At 45.0% G+C, this 18,246-nt stretch overlaps 1 protein-coding gene across 1 annotated transcript in view; it reads right to left on the reverse strand.

The window, feature by feature from the left end:
• Positions 1-18,246, reverse strand: part of ENPP6 (ectonucleotide pyrophosphatase/phosphodiesterase 6) — a 137,121-nt gene that overhangs the window by 105,372 nt on the left and 13,503 nt on the right. The gene's annotated exons all lie outside the window — the stretch shown is intronic.

The following is an 18,246-nucleotide window of genomic DNA, read 5'->3' on the forward strand; positions in this document are numbered from 1 at the left end:
GCCCGTCGCAGCCGCCTGCGCTTTAGCGCGCCCGTCGCAGCCGCCTGCGCTTTAGCGCGCCCGTCGCAGCCGCCTGCGCTTTAGCGCGCCCGTCGCAGCCGCCTGCGCTTTAGCGCGCCCGTCGCAGCCGCCTGCGCTTTAGCGCGCCCGTCGCAGCCGCCTGCGCTTTAGCGCGCCCGTCGCAGCCGCCTGCGCTTTAGCGCGCCCGTCGCAGAGATCAATGCAAAGAAATAGAGGAAAACAACAGAATGGTAAAGACTAGGGATCTCTTCAAGAAAATCAGAGATACCAAAGGAACATTTCATGCAAAGATGGGCTCGATAAAGGACAGAAATGGTATGGACCTAACAGAAGCAGAAGATACTAAGAGAGATGGCAAGAATACACAGAACTGTACAAAGAAGATCTTTACGACCCAGATAATCACGATGGTGTGATCACTGACCTAGAGCCAGACATCCTGGAATGTGAAGTCAAGTGGGCCTTAGAAAGCATCACTATGAACAAAGCTAGTGGAGGTGATAGAATTCCAGTCGAGCTATTCCAAATCCTGAAAGATGATGCTGTGAAAGTGCTACACTCAATATGCCAGCAAATTTGGGAAACTCAGCAGTGGCCACAGGACTGGAAAAGGTCAGTTTTCATTCCAATCCCAAAGAAAGGCAATGCCAAAGAATGCTCAAACTATCGCACAATTGCACTCATCTCACACGGTAGTAAAGTAATGCTTAAAATTCTCCAAGCCAGGCTTCAGCAATATGTGAACCGTGAACTTCCAGATGTTCAAGCTGGTTTTAGAAAAGGCAGAGGAACCAGAGATCAAATTGCCAACATCCACTGGATCATGGAAAAAGTAAGAGAGTTCCAGAAAAGCATCTATTTCTGCTTTATTGACTATGCCAAAGCCTTTGACTGTGTGGATCACAATAAACTGTGGAAAATTCTGAAAGAGATGGGAGTACCAGACCACCTGACCTGCCTCTTGAGAAATTTGCATGCAGGTCAGGAAGCAACAGTTAGAACTGGACATGGAACAACAGACTGGTTCCAAATAGGAAAAGGAGTACGTCAAGGCTGTGTATTATCACCCTGCTTATTTAACTTATATGCAGAGTACATCGTGAGAAACGCTGGACTGGAAGAAACACAAGCTGGAATGAAGATTGCCGGGAAAAATATCAATAACCGCAGATATGCAGATGACACCACCCTTATGGCAGAAAGTGAAGAGGAACTTAAAAGCCTCTTGATGAAAGTGAAAGTGGAGAGTGAAAAAGTTGGTTTAAAGCTCAACAATCAGAAAACGAAGATCGTGGCATCCAGTCCCACCACTTCATGGGAAATAGATGGGGAAACAGTGGAAACAGTGTCAGACTTTATTTTTCTGGACTCCAAAATCACTACAGATGGTGACTGCAGCCATGAAATTAAAAGACGCTTACTTCTTGGAAGGAAAGTTATGACCAACCTAGATAGCATATTGAAAAGCAGAGACGTTACTTTGCCAACAAAGGTTCGTCTAGTCAAGGCTATGGTTTTTCCTGTGGTCATGTATGGATGTGAGAGTTGGACTGTGAAGAAGGCTAAGCGCCAAAGAATTGATGCTTTTGAACTGTGGTGTTGGAGAAGACTCCTGAGAGTCCCTTGGACTGCAAGGAGATCCAACCAGTCCATTCTGAAGGAGATCAGCCCTGGGATTTCTTTGGAAGGAATGATGCTAAAGCTGAAACTCCAGTACTTTGGCCACCTCATGCGAAGAGTTGACTCATTGGAAAAGACTCTGATGCTGGGAGGGATTGGGGGCAAGAGGAGAAGGGGACGCCAGAGGATGAGATGGCTGGATGGCATCACCGACTCAACGGATGTGAGTCTGGGTGAACTCCGGGAGTTGGTGATGGACAGGGAGGCCTGGCGTGCTGCGATTCATGAGGTCGCAAAGAGTCGGACACGACTGAGCAACTGATCTGATCTGATCTGAAGCCCTGTCTGGAAGTATACCATACACTATGGCCATCAAAAGCTCAGTTTAGTTCAGTCACTCAGTTGTGTCCGACTCTTTGCAACCCCATGAACCACAGCACGCCAGGCCTCCCTGTCCATCACCAACTCCCGGAGTTTACCCAAACTCATCTCCATCGAGTCGGTGATGCCATCCAACCATCTTATCCTCTGTCGTCCCCTTCTCCTCCTGCCCTCAATCCATCAAAAGAATAAATAAATAAAATCCGTCCTTACCACTTCAGTCTCTGACCTCAGGCAGGGCTACCCCTCAGTGACTGTCACTCTGAAGACCCCACTGCCCCTTCCCCGACCCTGGCCAGTGCCCCATCGGCCCTCACCCCAACACTAGTCCTGGCAACCACTCTCCCTGGCCTCCACTTCCCCCAGCCTCCAGCCTCTCCTCCAACTCCTCCAGGGTTTCCACTTCCCGTTTCTGGGAGGAAAAGTAGGTTTCGCCTGAGTTGGGCTCTGGCATGAAGCAGAGAAATGTTTGGGCCAGATGGATGTTCTCTGATCACTGAAGCAGCGCATCTGAGTACGACCCTTTCAAACCTTCCAGAACAGTCACTAAGGAGAGTGGAAGGATGTAGCTTGCTTCTGGGAGCCCAGGAACGGAGCGCTGCAGAGAAAGGAGGTGTTGCTGGGAGCACTGGCCACCACGCCCTCGGTGCTGCTGGAGAAGTCCCTGCAGGGCTCAGAGCCCAGCACTGAGAAAGAAGATGATTCTGGTGGAGATGGAAGAGCTCCTGGGCACTCAGCCCCCTTGCGGGGTAGGAATCTTCACTTCACTGGCATCTTCACTTCACTCTTAGCCGCCTGCCCTTCACAACCACTTCGCCTATCTGCAAAGATGGGGTGTCAACTGGGAGTTTCATGGGAGTTGGTAATTTTCAGATAGCTTTGTGTTTCCACCCAAGCTGTGCACAAGACCAGATATATCTATGCTTTCAAGTTTTCAGAAGAACTGAGACCTCAGGTTTTGTTGTGGCAGTGTTACTTTATTTGTGATGACTGTCAAGGGTATGGCCCAGCATCTGAGCCTGTCTCTTCTTTGTGTTTTGAGCATGACCTTGGAGTCCCTGGACAAAAGGATGTTCATCTGTAATGTGAGATCATTGGATTAATGACATCCAATGTATCTGTGAACATTAAAAATATTTGAACGTCCCATTTTTATATTTTCCCAGCACTATTCCTTGCAAACTGGTGGCCTAAGAAGTAGAATTATGGAGAGATTACATGTGAATCCTGGAAAATTCTGGGACTCTTTCTATCACTTTACGACCCATCTTCCTGCTGTACTACATCCAAAAGAACTGTAAATCTAACTCCAAAAGCAGTGAGAGCAAAGTCATCAACCACTTGGCAAAATTTCATTAAATGTCACTAATCTCAGAAACTTCTCAGCCAGAAGTTTTTATCTTTCTCTCTCCCTTATCCCTTCCCAAGTCTGTGAGCTCTTTCTTCCACCCAAGGGAACCTCCTGTTTCTCTCCTTGCCTGCACTAAGTTTTTCAGTTTTTTGCAGCTTTACATGTTACCACTGAAAGGAAGGAGAAAGAGAGGAAGGTCTTCCTATATTTGTCTCTGTCATGTTAGAGTCTAAAGCACAAGTAACAATATCTTCCTAGAAGAAGATATTGTTTACTTGAAGAGCTAGCAATGTGAATCCTCGATCTTTCAACACAGAGTTCCTCTAATTTTTCAAGGCAGTTTATTTATATTTTTAAAAGTTGTTTATTCATTTATTTTTGGCTACATTGGGTCTTAGTTGTGGCACACAGGATCTTCATTTCGGTGTTCTGGCTTAGTTGCCCTGTGGCATGTAAGATCTTAGTTCCCTGATGAGGGATTGAACCTGCATCCTCTGCATTGGAACGTGGATTCTTGACCAGTGTACCACCAGGGAAGTCCCTCAGAGTAGTTTGCATGTGCTCAAGTTGCTCAGTTGTATTGGACTCTTTTGAGACCCCATGGACTGTAGCCCATTAGGCTCCTCTGTCCATGGGATTCTCCAGGCAAGAATACTAGAATATCATTTCCTCCTCCAGGGGATCTTCCTGACCCAGGGATTGAACCCTCATCTCCTGCATTGGCAGGTGGATTCTTTATCACTGAGCCACCTGGGAAGCCCTCAAGGTAGTTTACCTCAGGGCTTTTCAGACACTTACATGCTTTGGAAATCTGTAGATCCTCTTAAAATGCAGACTTGAATTCAATTTTTCTGGGGTGGGGCCTGGGATTCTGCATTTCCAATAACCTCCCGGATGATGGCTGGCGATGCTGCTGCACCTTAGACCTCACTTTGAATGGCATGGCTTAGATTACCTCATTTTGTTCTATAATGACTGGAAATACTGGAGTTATAACAGTCATTCTCATGACTGCATTTGTCATTTTACAAGCAGGCAACCTGAAGAAGCTTGGCTGGCCTGTGACTTCATCTTCTCTTAGTTTGTGGTGGTGTTGTTTTTTTAATTGCTTTACAATGGTGTGTTCATTCTACTATGCAGCAAAGTGAGTCAGCTGTTTAAATACATCCCCTCTTTTTTGGATTTCCTTCCCATTTAGGTCACCACAGAGCACTGAGTGGTGTTCTTAGTACCACATAGTAGGTTCTCATCCGTCTTAGCTTTGAAGCCAGAGCTGGAGCTCTCAAGCCATTCAGTAGTCTGTTGGAGACAGTGCCATGTGGAGGCTTTTCTAAGACAGAGACATGTTGACAAAGAGACACTAGTTGGGACATCACTATATGAATCTTTTTATTTTTTCCTGATTTTGGATCTGGCATTTATTATCATTACCATTTTGCATAGCATATGGAACTCCACTCCGTGTTATGTGGCAGCCTGGATGGGAGGGGATTTGGGGGGAGAATAGATTCATCTATATGTATGGCTGAGTCTCTTTGCTGTTGACCTGAAACTATCACAACATTTTTATTCGACTATACCCCATTATTGACTATGACCCAGATAATCATGATGGTGTGATCACTCACCTAGGCCAGACATCCTGGAATGTGAAGTCAAATGGGCCTTAGGAAGCATCACTACGAACAAAGCTAGTGGAGGTGATGGAATTCCAGTGGAGCTATTTCAAATCCTGAAAGATGATGCTGTGAAAGTGCTACACTCAATATGCCAGCAAATTTGGAAAACTCAGCAGTGGCCACAGGACTGGAAAAGGTTAGTTTTCATTCCAATACCAAAGAAAGGCAATGCCAAAGAATGCTCAAACTACCACACAATTGCACTCATCTCACACGCTAGTAAAGTAATGCTTAAAATTCTCCAAGCCAGGCTTCAGCAATACATGAACTGTGAACTTCCAGATGTTCAAGCTGGTTTTAGAAAAGGCAAAGGAACCAGAGATCAAATTGCCAACATCCGCTGAATCATGGAAAAAGCAAGAGAGTTCCAGAAAAAATCTATTTCTGCTTTATTAACTATGCCAAAGCCTTTGACTATGTGGATCACAATAAACTGTGGAAAATTCTGAAAGAGATGGGAATACCAGACCACCTTACCTGCCTCTTGAGAAACCTCTTTGCAGGTCAGGAAGCAACAGTTAGAACTGGACATGGAACAACAGACTGGTTCCAATTAGGAAAAGGAGTACGTCAAGGCTGTATATTGTCACCTGGCTTATTTAACTTATATGCAGAGTACATCATGAGAAATGCTGGACTGGATTGAAGCACAAGCTGAAATCAAGATGGCCGGGAGAAATATCAGATATGCAGATGACACCACCCTTATGGCAGAAAGTGAAGAAGAACTAAAAAGCCTCTTGATGAAAGTGAAAGAGGAGAGTGAAAATTTTGGCTTAAAGCTCAACATTCAAACAACTAAGATCATGGCATCTGGTCTCATCACTTCATGTCAAATAGATGGGGAAACAGTGGAAACAGTGGCAGACTTTATTTTTTTGAGCTCCAAAATCACTGCAGATGGTGACTGCAGCCATGAAATTAAAAGATACTTACTCCTTGGAAGGAAAGTTATGCCAACCTAGACAGCATATTAAAAAGCAGAGATATTACTTTGCCAACAAAGGTCAATCTAGTCAAGGCTATGTTTTTTCCTGTAGTCATGTATGGATGTGAGAGTTGGACTATAAAGAAAGCTGAGTGCCGAAGAACTGATGCTTTTGAACTCTGGTGTTGGAGAAGACTCTTCAGAGTCCCTTGGACAGAAAGGAGATCCACCCAGTCCATCCTAAAGGAGATCAGTCCTGAGTGTTCATTGGAAGGACTGATGCTGAAGCTGAAACTCCAATACTTTGGCCACCTGATGCAAAGAGCTGACTCATTTGAAAAGACTTGATGCTGGGAAAGATTGAAGGCAGGAGGAGAAGGGGATGACAGAGGATGAGATGGTTGAATGGCATCACCAACTCAATGGACATGAGTTTGAGTGAACTCTGAGAGTTGGTGATGGACAGGGAGGCCTGGTGTGCTGCAGTCCATGGGGTTGCAAAGGGTCGGACACGACGGAGCAACTGAACTGAACTGAACTGATACCCCGATAAAAAATAAAAAGTTCCCAAAAAAGTATGAATCTTTAATGCACTGTGAATCTGGCTACTGTTTAAAATAATGTATTTTATAAAAATTATTTATTCATTTATCTTTAGCTGTGGTGGATCTTCTTTGCTGCACTGGCTTTTCTCTAATTTTGGCAAGTGAAGGCTTTTCTCTCGTTGTGGTGTACGGGCTTCTCATTGCGGCGGCTTCTCTCGTTTTGGAGCACGGGCTCTAGGGCTCACAGGCTGCAGCAGGTGTGGCTCCCGGCCTCTAGAGCACAGGCTCAACAGTTGTGGTGCGTGGACTTAGTTGCTCCATGACACATGGGATCCTCCCAGACCAGGGATTGAACCCATGTCTCCTGCATTGGCAGGCAGATTCTTTACCACTGAGCCACCAGGGAAGCCCTAAAAGAATGTCTTGAATGGGTGTCTTGGAAGATCCAAGGTGCCTCTGTTTAGGACAGCTGTCAAATGTCATTGGAGCATCAAGCAGGAAAAATGTGAAACACTGTTTTCTATACAAAAGAAAACGAGAGGAAGAGCCTCAGAATAATGGGGAGCCACAAGGCTCCTCTTTCAGCTGAATCTGCTGGCTCTTGTTAGTATAATCTCCCTTACAAGCCTGAACTGAAAAGGGAACTTGGAGTATACAGCCTATGGAAGGGACTCTGGGACCTGGGAGCTGAGGGCTGGGGACTAGGAATCTGAGTTGGTAAAGAGCAAGACTGAGGAGTCAGTGACCAAACTGCTGGCTAGAGAACATTCTGGAGGTAAAAACACCAGCCAGCTGCATTCTTAAACGTTAGACAAAATCGGAGCATGTCACAGATGAAGGAACCTCAGCAACCACCTGGTCCTAAGCCTCCACTTGCCCACAAGGAAACCCACCTCCAGAAAGTTGGGTGATTTTTCTCAAAGTCAGAATATCGGTTGGGGCTTTTGGCTGGCTTTTGAACTCATGGTCCTGAGCTCTTTGCACTTAAACGTGTTAATCAACTCTTACACATGAAATTAGGTGTAAAAGCAATTCTTCCCAAGAATAAATTTAAAGTCTATTTCTGAGACTCTACAGGAAGTGGCCAGGAAGAAAAAAAATCAGCAAAAGAGCCTAGATGTGACACCTGCAGGCAACTGCACGGTTTGAGGAAGGCTGAGATTGTCCAAGCAATACGTCTCTCCAACAGAGAGATGATATCACACCCAGGAGCATATTTTAATTCCCACAACAGCCCATTAAGTAGATAATATTAACCCCATTTTACAGATAGGGAAACTGAGTCTCAGATTAAGTAAATGCTTGTAGGTCAGACATCCATTGACCTGAGATGTGGGTCTACCTTCTCCCAAATCCTGTGCTTCTTCCATGCGCTGACTGGGCCCTCCCCCCACTGAGTCTGAGCCTTTTCCCGAGCCTCTGGGAACAGGACTTGATTTTCACAAACACTGGAAGAAGGAGTCAAATCCAAGAGAAATAAGATCTGAAACTCAGCTGCGGGGAGAAGCAAGATAAAGGGAGGACAAGCAGAAAAGTTAGTGGAGGAGGTTTGCAAGGTGTCCAGAATTGACTGTGAAGCTCTTGTTTCTATGAAGGGATCATTCAAGGTACTTTCCAACAACTGTTTGAGGCTTTTGTTTTGATGAGCTGCAACAGCAACAGTGATGTGGGCGGCGGGAGCCCCCTTTCTCACTTTTCTTTCCTTCTTTCCGGTCCTGACCCCAGAGGCTGTTAAGTCGCCCATAAAACAGCCCAAGAGTGTGTCAGGCCGGGGTGTCCCCTGGTGCTACCAGCACTGCACGGTGACTACTCAAGGCTCGTGCCCTTTGACAGCCTGAGCTGAGTGCCTGGGGAGAAAGGCAGACGTCTACTTCAGAAGACAGCTTTGCTCCACACTGACCATCTTTGTGTTGGCAGTAACATAGTCAGCTTGAAAACGGATTTCTACTGGGAGAGAGAGGCTTTTCTTAATTATTTTTAGTAGGTCAAAAACCAAATTAGATGACCCAGATCGTTTTCCACACAGATAGAGAACCTGCACCCACCCCCATCCTTCTGTGACAGCTAAGCTGGTTGCGCTGTAATCCTTGGGCAGAAGGATGCGGTGACAAGGAGGACATTGGAAGCCCAGTGCCTGTCCTTTCCAGAACTGAAGGGTTGCAGGAGGAAGGGAAGGAGGTAAAGGAGGACAAGCTCTGGGGCTTTGGTTTGCCTTTTCTCTCCGGACCAGCTCTTAGGAAGAGGGGAGCTGTAGAAACGCCGAGATCACTGAAGGGAAGCTGGAACCTCAGGGTTGGAAATCCACATCTCTGGGTGTTGCCGTGAAAAGGAAAAAAGGAGGAATGAGCTTTTCTTCTCTTTCCTGAGAACAAAGAGGGTAAAGAGAACAATGAGCAGGCCTGATCACTCCTAGTTTTTACTGTAACTGACCCATTGTCTGTAACTAAGTTTGCTTTTCTGCCCCTAACTCCACGAGCTACATTCTCCCAGTCGAGTCTGACTCTTTTTGACTCTGTGGACTATAGCCCACCAGGCTCCTCTGTCCATGGGGTTTTCCAGGCAGGAATACTGGAACGGGTTGCCTTTCTTCCTCCAGGGGATCTTCCTGACCTAGGGATCAAACCTGTGTCTCCATTGCAGACAGGTTCTTTACCCACTGAGTCATCAGGGAAGCCGTACTATCCTTGACCTCTATGCTAATTACATTCTGTATCTGGTGCTTTATAGCACCCTCTTTGCAGACCACTCCTTGTAGTTTTTCTGTCTTTGCCTTACAGAAAGAAGGTCAGGGTACAATACCCAAAAGACAATGGCCCCAACTACCAGGCTATCTTATGCCAACTAACGCAAGAGGAAGAATACAAGATTGGCCCCAACTACCAGGCTACCTTATGCCAACCAACGCAAGAGGAAGAATACAAGATCCTTACAACTTTGTTGCTCATCACCTACCCCTGACTGCAAGCCCTCATCTGTATAATCCCCCCAGTTCCTCATGGAAGGGGGGCACAGGTTTGAGGCAGGAGCCTACTGCGTTCTATCCTCTACCGGCTGAGGATTAAAGCCACCCTCCTATTTTCTCCAAACTCTGTCTCCATATTTTTCAACTCAGCTTTGGTGTGTGGGCAAAGATAGCCAAGATTTTAGCGGCCACATGGGCAGAGGAAGGGGAAGCTCCAGGTCCTTGCGGAACACCATCCTTCCGCTCAACGCTACTTCCAAATGGTGCAAGGTAATGGCAAGCGGGTGACAGAAGAACCCAAGGCCCTGGATGCCCTGGGCCTGCCTGTGGCTTGATGAAGCCCAACTGTCCTACATGCCACCAGAAGGGAATGCAGCCATGCTAAGGATTCCACTCATCAACAGAGATCTCAGGTCACTTCAGAAAAGCCTTGGGGGTTCCAGACATCAAGATCAGAGAAAACGACCAGGTCTCCAGACTCCAGTGTGGGCTGCAACATAACACCCCAAAGGGCCAGATGAGGCTAGGAGCCCACCAGAGGGACCAGGGCAGGAGGGGGCCCCATCCACTCACTCTGTTGCATAAACTGGTGTGTAAATAAAGGACACAAAATGGATGCAATCAGTCTTTCTGCCATGAGGTCACAAGAGCCATGCCTCTCCTCCATTACCAGGGATATGTCTTCACCCCTTCATGCTTGTCATCCCAGAATACCTGTTAATGGCACTCCTCAGTGGTAAAGCATACACTTGCAATGCAGGAGATGCAGGAGACACAGCTTCCATCCCTGGGTCAGGAAGACCCCTTGGAGAAGCAAATGGCAACCCACTTCAGTATTCTAGCTAGGGAAATCCCATGGACAGGGGAGCCTGGCAGGCTACAGTCCATGGGGTCGCAACGAGACAGACCCAACTGAGCACACATGCTTCTAATGCTTCTTTTCTATCTCAAACATGTCTCGAGTTGGCCTGGCATGTGTGGTTATACATCATATAGGATAAGGGGCATATTGTGATTCTATTTATTAATTACAAAAGTATCACCTGCAAGTCTCGGGTTTCTTTCTGTTTGCACATCTGCAGTGAGCATGTTTGGAAAGAGGCTGCTAACAGTGGTTCCCTGAGCAGTGGGTGGTGCTGTGGAAAGTGTTGTGCTATTTTATACGTTCAGCTTGTTGTACCAGTGTGTGTGTCTGTGTTTTTAAAGTGTCCCATATGGAGGATGAGTTATAATGGTCACTCCATCCAGGACACAGGAATCATCTTGAAGAACCAGGGAAGATAGTAGAAACTGAGAGCCTGAGCATTTCTGTTAAAGGCACTGAACATTTTTCTGAAACTGGGACAGTTTATGGGCTTCCCTGGTGGCTCAGATGGTAAAGAATCCACTTGCAACGCAGGAGAAATGGGAGACCTGGCTTCAGTCCCTGGGTTGGGAAGATCCCCTTGAGAAAGGAATGGTTACCCACTCCAGTATTCTTGCCTGGAGAATCCCCATGGACAGAGAAGCCTGGCGAGCTACAGTCCATGGGGTTGCAAAGAGTCAGACACGACTGAGAGACTAAGCACAGCACAGCACACCCACTCCAGTATTCTTGCCTGGAGAATTCCATGCAGTTTGTATTATTGCAGACAGACTAAGTTCACCAGAGTAAGTTCATTCATTCTAAGCAGACTGTAGTTGGTTTTTCCTATTGCCCTGTAGGGGTGGGCTCCTAAAGAATATCTGACGAGCCAGAGAGAAGCACCTTTTCTGTGCCCATCTGAGTATAGGGTGAGTAGTTTTGTGACTATGCTAGTGTGGAATCTGACTACTACTTTTGAAAGGCTGGTAACTCGTTTGTTCCAAATGACAGAAATTATAATCTCCTTTTTTTGAAGTGTGACCTGTGATAATTCTCATTTTAAGGTTTTGCTTTCAGTCCACACTCAGGCCCATAACCAGGGCCAGGTTCCAGCCAGGGAGAGCACCGCAGCTTATTACGGGGCTGCTGGTGGGCTCCTGGGGATGGTCACGGCACCCTCAGCTTCAGAAGAAGGTCAGGCGGGGCTGGGCAGTCACTTCCAGCCTAGAGAAGCTTCTCCATGGACCCCAGTAGTTGAGTAAATGTCAGCATTTGCCATGCGGGCTATGATACTGTCGGCTTTAAAAAAAAAAAAAAAAGCACAAAGTGAGAGTTGTGAGTTGTTTTATTTGGGGCAGAATGAAGACTGGAAACAAGGAGACAGCACCTCAGATAGCTCTAAGAAACTGTTCCAAAGATGCAGGGGGTTGGCGGGAGGACAGCATATATGTGATTTTGGTAAAGGGGAAATACGTGCAATCAGGCACATATTTTTCCAAAAAGTTTCTACTAGTCTCATGAAGCTTCTGCTAGTCATGAGAAACAGTGACTAACAGAAGGATTTTAGTGCTTTGCTAGATAGGAGTGAAAGGTTGTTGTTGAATCACGCAAAGACACCGGGATTCTTGGCCCCTAGAGGAGAAGAATTCAATCCGGGGCCAGAGACAAGGCTTGATCGCTCAGAGCTTTTGTGTAATAAAATTTTATTAAAGTATAAAGGAGATAGAGAAAGCTTCTGACATAGGCATCAGAAGGGGGCAGAAGAGTAGCCCCCTGCTAGTCTTCAGCTGGATCTTATATAGTCACTGCTGCTGCTGCTGCTGCTAAGTCGCTTCAGTCGTGTCCGACTCTGTGTGACACCATAGACGGCAGCCCACCAGGCTCCCCCGTCCCTGGGATTCTCCAGGCAAGAACACTGGAGTGGGTTGCCATTTCCTTCTCCAATGTATGAAAGTGAAAAGTGAAAGTGAAGTGGCTCGGTCGTGTCCGACTCCCAGCTAGCAGCCTGTTAATGAACTAAAGGAACGTCTTAAAATTTAGAATAGCACCAGGCCCCTTACCCATAAGATGCATTTTGGGATAATCTTGGCACCAAATGGTTTATCTTGGGCCATAAAATGATTAACTTGAATCTTGAAGAAGGGCAGACCACCATACAAATAGTTTCATTTACATAGATTAGGGGAACAATATCTGAGTATAACATAACTGGTTTGTCAAGTAGGTTCTGAGCCAAGAAGGGGAATCGGAATGGACTTGAAGACAGAGTCTGGGGTAAATGCATAGCACATTAGCATAGCTTAAGACAAATATTTCCATAAGAAAAAGGCATTGGTTATCTCTAGGTTTGAGAATAGTTAACTTCAGCCGAAACCAGGTGTCATTATGGCAACACAGTATTTTAAGAGAAACCTCCTTTTAAATTTGTATAGAGAAGGAAAAAATATCGCTAGTTTGTTTCCTCCTGTCACTTAAGAGAGAGAAAAATGTCTGACACTTGCAGGCTATTTCGTCCATTTGGAGACCCCTGGCCTTCCTGCCTGTTACCCTCTCAGGAGGAGATAGAAGAATTGGGGTCATAAAATCAGCTCCTGAGAATATCTGACCATCTGAAGACCTGTCCTGCCAGTTTCTCCCTGAGCACGGAGTGGCACATTTCTGCTCTCCTCCCTGAATTCCTGCAGGTGGTGTTGAAGGTCAGCACTGCAGCAGCACAAGACTTAATCCTTGTAGAGATAGATGGCAAATGCCCATGGCAAGCGCCAAATTGTGACAACGTGAAAATAAGTTGGGAAGCACCTCCGAGCACTAATTCACAGCTAACGAGGTCTTGTGAAGGGAGACAATGTCAGTAGAAGCATTATTGACGAATCTAAGAACACCACGATAAAAGATGACTTACCATCTGTTCAAGATTTACCATTTTAACTGGAAAGGAACAAGATAATTATTTTCAGTTTGAAACAAATCTTGAGTCATTTAAGTAACTTAAAAAAACTGTCATGCATATTTTTGCTTTATCTGATGTTTAAAAGTTATTATAAGATATCTGGAAAGGGTTTTCCATTAGACGTGCTCAAAAAGACATCTGAATATAATAAATTTGTAAATGAAATGACAGCGTTTGAGGGGATCCCATGGATAAGGAGCCTCGCAGGGGGTTGCAAAGAGTCAGACACAACCGAGCGACTGAGCGCGCACACTCACAGGCATGAAAAACATAATTAGCTTCCTTAAATATAAGAGTGTTGTCCCACTTCTTTAATATTCAGATTTCTTTTTAAGTATTTAAATTGCTTCACTTCACTTCATATATATGCATATGCTTATTGACAGATTTTCCCAAATAGTGGATATTGTGAACAACAAGAAAAGAACAGCGTCACTCGTCACCCAGGTGTATAAAAGGTTAAGTCACGACCCTCGCAGTGGCCCACTGACTGTGCACCCTGGTGGGAATTCAGGATGGAGAAAATCAGAATGAGGCATTCTGTGCTTTGGATAAAGGAGTCCACAGACAATTAAGATGCGTATCACAGGAAGAATTCCAATGATTCCAGATTCTTGTATCTTCCCAAACACAGAAAAGCACAAAGATCATTAATCTGAGATGTCTGCTCTTTGAGAGATAAGCAGTCATCTTTTACCGAGATGTATGAATGGGGATTTCCCTGGTGGTCCAGTGGCTAAGATTGTGCTCCCGATTCAGGGGGCCCGGTTTCGATCCCTGGTCAGGAAACTAGATCCCACATGCTGTAACTAAGAATTTGCATGCCGCAAAAGATGGAAGATCCTATGTGGCTGCAACTAGGAACCAGCACAGCCAAATAAATAGATTAAAAAAAAAAAAAGATGTACGTTTGACTACATGTATTTTCCTAGCCAAAAAAAATTCATATATACATTGGCTCCTCCCCTACCCCTTTAGATCAGTTCCTCTGAGCTACTGAGAGGCTGTTTCCTGGGCTTAACCCTCAGTAAGGTCCCTGAAAAAAACTGAAACTCACAGGTCTTACGTGGTGCATTGTTCTTTCAGTTGACGGTATGATTGTTGAGAATGTTACTTGTACTAATAAATAAAACAATGAGGTTTGGAAGTTGAACTTAAACACTTAAGGGAGAAATAGCTTATGTTTAAATTTTTGTAATCTTCAACAAGTTAAACACTAATTTTGAAAACCAAAAAAATTAGTATCCTACTTACTGAATACTTTTTGGCCTCTAAACAATCTTTTCTACAAAAAAAAAAAAGGACACTCAATTCCCAAAATTTACCCCTGACACACACATTGGCTTTTGAGTTGTGAGCCTTGTGCAGAACAAGAAGACAGGACCAGTCCATCAACACTTAGCCTTGCTGAACCTCAGTTGGTGGAGTGAACTTCAGTGAATGAGAGCAGTTATATTTAGCATTTCTTCTTCCTCCTCCCTTTCAGTTCTAAAAATTCCAACACTGGGTGTCAGTATTGCTCAAAGGCACAGACCTATTCTTACTTAGAGTTAGGACGTAACCTGTTTGAGTAAATCCATTGACAAATCACCCAGATAAGTTTTAAATATGTTTGCAAGCTTGACCACAGAAACAAAGCAAGGTGTTATTCTGATCTCTGAAGCTGGCATGCAGGTCTCACCAGTCCTCCCAAATATCCGGGCTGCAGTTCTCCAAGTCTGCAGACCGTGGCCAAACAGCTTCTCTCCCAGCCCACCTGCCTCTTCCCATGCAAGGCGCCACCTGTTATGAAACCAAGGAGGGACTCGAAACCGTTTGTCCCCTTCATGGAGGATAACTACTTCAAGCAGGTATAAAAGCAGAAAGGGGGAAAGAGATTTTAAAACAGCAGAGGAAAAATGAGCAATGAAAGAAAACGAATTGAAGGAGGTTCAGGAGGGAGTGGGTACGTGTATACTTAGAGCTGAGGCCCATTGTTGTACAGCAGAAACCCACACAACATTGTCCAGCAATTATCCTCCAAATTCAAAAAAATAAATAAATTTTAAAAAGAAATGAACTCACAAGCTCACAGTTTCTAGAATCATTCCCAGCACCTGAAGTTCACCTCCTGCATCAGAAATAACTTCTTCCTTGTTCTGCCTCCCTCTCCCCACATTAATTCTTCCTCTACTCTATCCCCTACACATGGACATCACCAGATGGTCAACACCGAAATCAGATTGATTATATTCTTTGCAGCCAAAGATGGAGAAGTTCTATTCAGTCAGCAAAAACAAGACTGGGAGCTGACTGTGGCTCAGATCATGAACTCCTTATTGCCAAATTCAGACTTAAGTTGAAAAAAGTAGGGAAAACCACTAGACCATTCAGGTAGGACCTAAATCAAATCCCTTATGATTATACAGTGGAAGTGAGAAATAGATTTAAGGGCCTAGATCTGATAGACAGAGTGCCTGATGAACTATGGACAGAGGTTCATGACATTGTACAGAAGACAGGGATCAAGACCATCCCCATGGAAAAGAAATGCAAAAAAGCAAAATGGCTGTCTGGGAGGCCTTACAAATAGCTGTGAAAAGAAGAGAAGTGAAAAGCAAAGGAGAAAAGGAAAGAGATAAACATCTGAATGCAGAGTTCCAAAGAATAGCAAGAAGAGATAAGAAAGCCTTCCTCAGCAATCATTGCAAAGAAATAGAGGAAAACAACAGAATGGGAAAGACTAGAGATCTCTTCAAGAAAATTAGAGATACCAAGGGAACATTTCATGCCAAGATGGGCTCGATGAAGGACAGAAATGGTATGGACCTAACAGAAGCAGAAGATATTAAGAAGAGGTGTCAAGAATACACAGAACTATACAAAAAGATCTTCACCACCCAGATAATCACAATGGTATGATAACTCACCTAGAGCCAAACATCCTGGAACGTGAAGTCAAGTGGGCCTTAGAAAGCATCACTATGAACAAAGCTAGTGGAGGTGATGGAATTCCAGCTGAGCTATTTCAAATCCTGAAAGATGATGCTGTGAAAGTGCTGCACTCAATATGCCAGCAAATTTGGAAAACTCAGCAGTGGCCACAGGACTGGAAAAGGTCAGTTTTCATTCCAATCCCAAAGAAAGGCAATGCCAAAGAATGCTCAAACTACTGCACAATTGCACTCATCTCACACCCTAGTAAAGTAACGCTCAAAATTCTCCAAGCCAGGCTTCAGCAATATGTGAACTGTGAACTTCCAGATGTTCAAGCTGGTTTTAGAAAAGGCAGAGGAACCAGAGATCAAATTGCCAACATCCGCTGGGTCATGGAAAAATTGAAGAGAGTTCCAGAAAAGCATCTATTTCTGCTTTATTGACTATGCCAAAGCCTTTGACTGTGTGGATCACAGTAAACTGTGGAAAATCGTGAAACAGATGGGACTACCAGACCACCTGACCTGCCTCTTGAGAAACCTATATGCAGGTCAGGAAGCAACAGTTAGAACTGGACATGGAACAACACACTGGTTCTAAATAGGAAAAGGAGTACGTCAAGGCTGTATATTGTCACCCTGTTTATTTAACTTCTATGCAGAGTACATCATGAGAAATGCTGGGCTGGAAGAAGCACAAGCTGGAATTAAGATTGCCGGGAGAAATATCAATAACCTCAGATATGCAGATGACACCACCCTTATGGCAGAAAGTGAAGAGGAACTTAAAAGCCTCTTGATGAAAGTGAAAGTGGAGAGTGAAAAAGTTGGCTTAAAGCTCAGCATTCAGAAAACGAAGATCATGGCATCTGGTCCCATCACTTCATGGGAAATAGATGGGGAAACAGTGGAAACAGTGTCAGACTTTATTTTTTTTGGCTCCAAAATCACTGCAGATGGTGATTGCAGCCATGAAGTTAAAAGATGCTTACTTCTTGGAAGAAAAGTTATGACCAATCCAGATAGCACATTGAAAAGCAGAGACATTACATTGCCTACAAAGGTCCGTCTAGTCAAGGCTATGGTTTTTCCAGTGGTCATGTATGGATGTGAGAGTTGGACTGTGAAGAAAGCTGAGCACCAAAGAATTGATGGTTTTGAACTGTGGTGTTGGAGAAGACTCTTGAGAGTCCCTTGCACTGCAAGGAGATCCAACCAGTCCGTTCTAAAGGAAATCAGCCCTGGGATTTCTTTGGAAGGAATGATGCTAAAGCTGAAACTCCAGTACTTTGGCCACCTCATGTGAAGAGTTGACTCATTGGAAAAGACTCTGCTGCTGGGAGGGATTGGGGGCAGGAGGAGAAGGGGACAACAGAGGATGAGATGCCTGGATGGCATCACCGACTCCATGGACGTGAGTCTGAGTGAACTCCGGGAGTTGGTGATGGACAGGGAGGCCTAGCGTGCTGCGATTCATGGGGTCGCAGAGACGGACACGATTGAGCAACTGAACTGAACTGAACTGAACTCTAGCCCCAGACTCATGCTGAGATGCCGATTTGATTGTTTGATTGGTTGCTTAATTGTTTTAACCACAGCTGCTGGCACTTAGGACCCAGATTACTTTCCATCTGCGTTTTCAAATTGGACTCTTTCTCTGTCCCCTTAGCTCATCTTGCTAAGATGAGCTCTTCCCACCCCCCACCAGCTCGGAGGACACTAGCTCACTCAAGTTCCAGTGCTGCTGGGGGGAGGCGGCGGGGGAGGGGCATGGTTAAACCTGAAGAGCATCATCATTTGTGACTATGGAGACCTCTCTGGTCTTTTCCTCTAGATTTATAGTCTCTCTCTCTCTCTCTCTCTTTCTTCTTTCCCATCCACCTCTTTTCTCTGTTCTCTCTTCTTTTTTTCTGTTCCTTTTCTTAATGTAAAATCTATTCCATTGAATGGTTTCTCTCTGACTAATTCTGCTATGTGAACAGAATTGCTAACATTCAATTTTGACTTTCAAAGGGGGCCCTCGCCATATTGTGTGACAGTTTTCATGACT

The sequence above is a fragment of the Bos taurus genome, chromosome 27 (assembly GCF_002263795.3).
Source record: "Bos taurus isolate L1 Dominette 01449 registration number 42190680 breed Hereford chromosome 27, ARS-UCD2.0, whole genome shotgun sequence".
NCBI classification, from domain to species: domain Eukaryota; kingdom Metazoa; phylum Chordata; class Mammalia; order Artiodactyla; family Bovidae; genus Bos; species Bos taurus.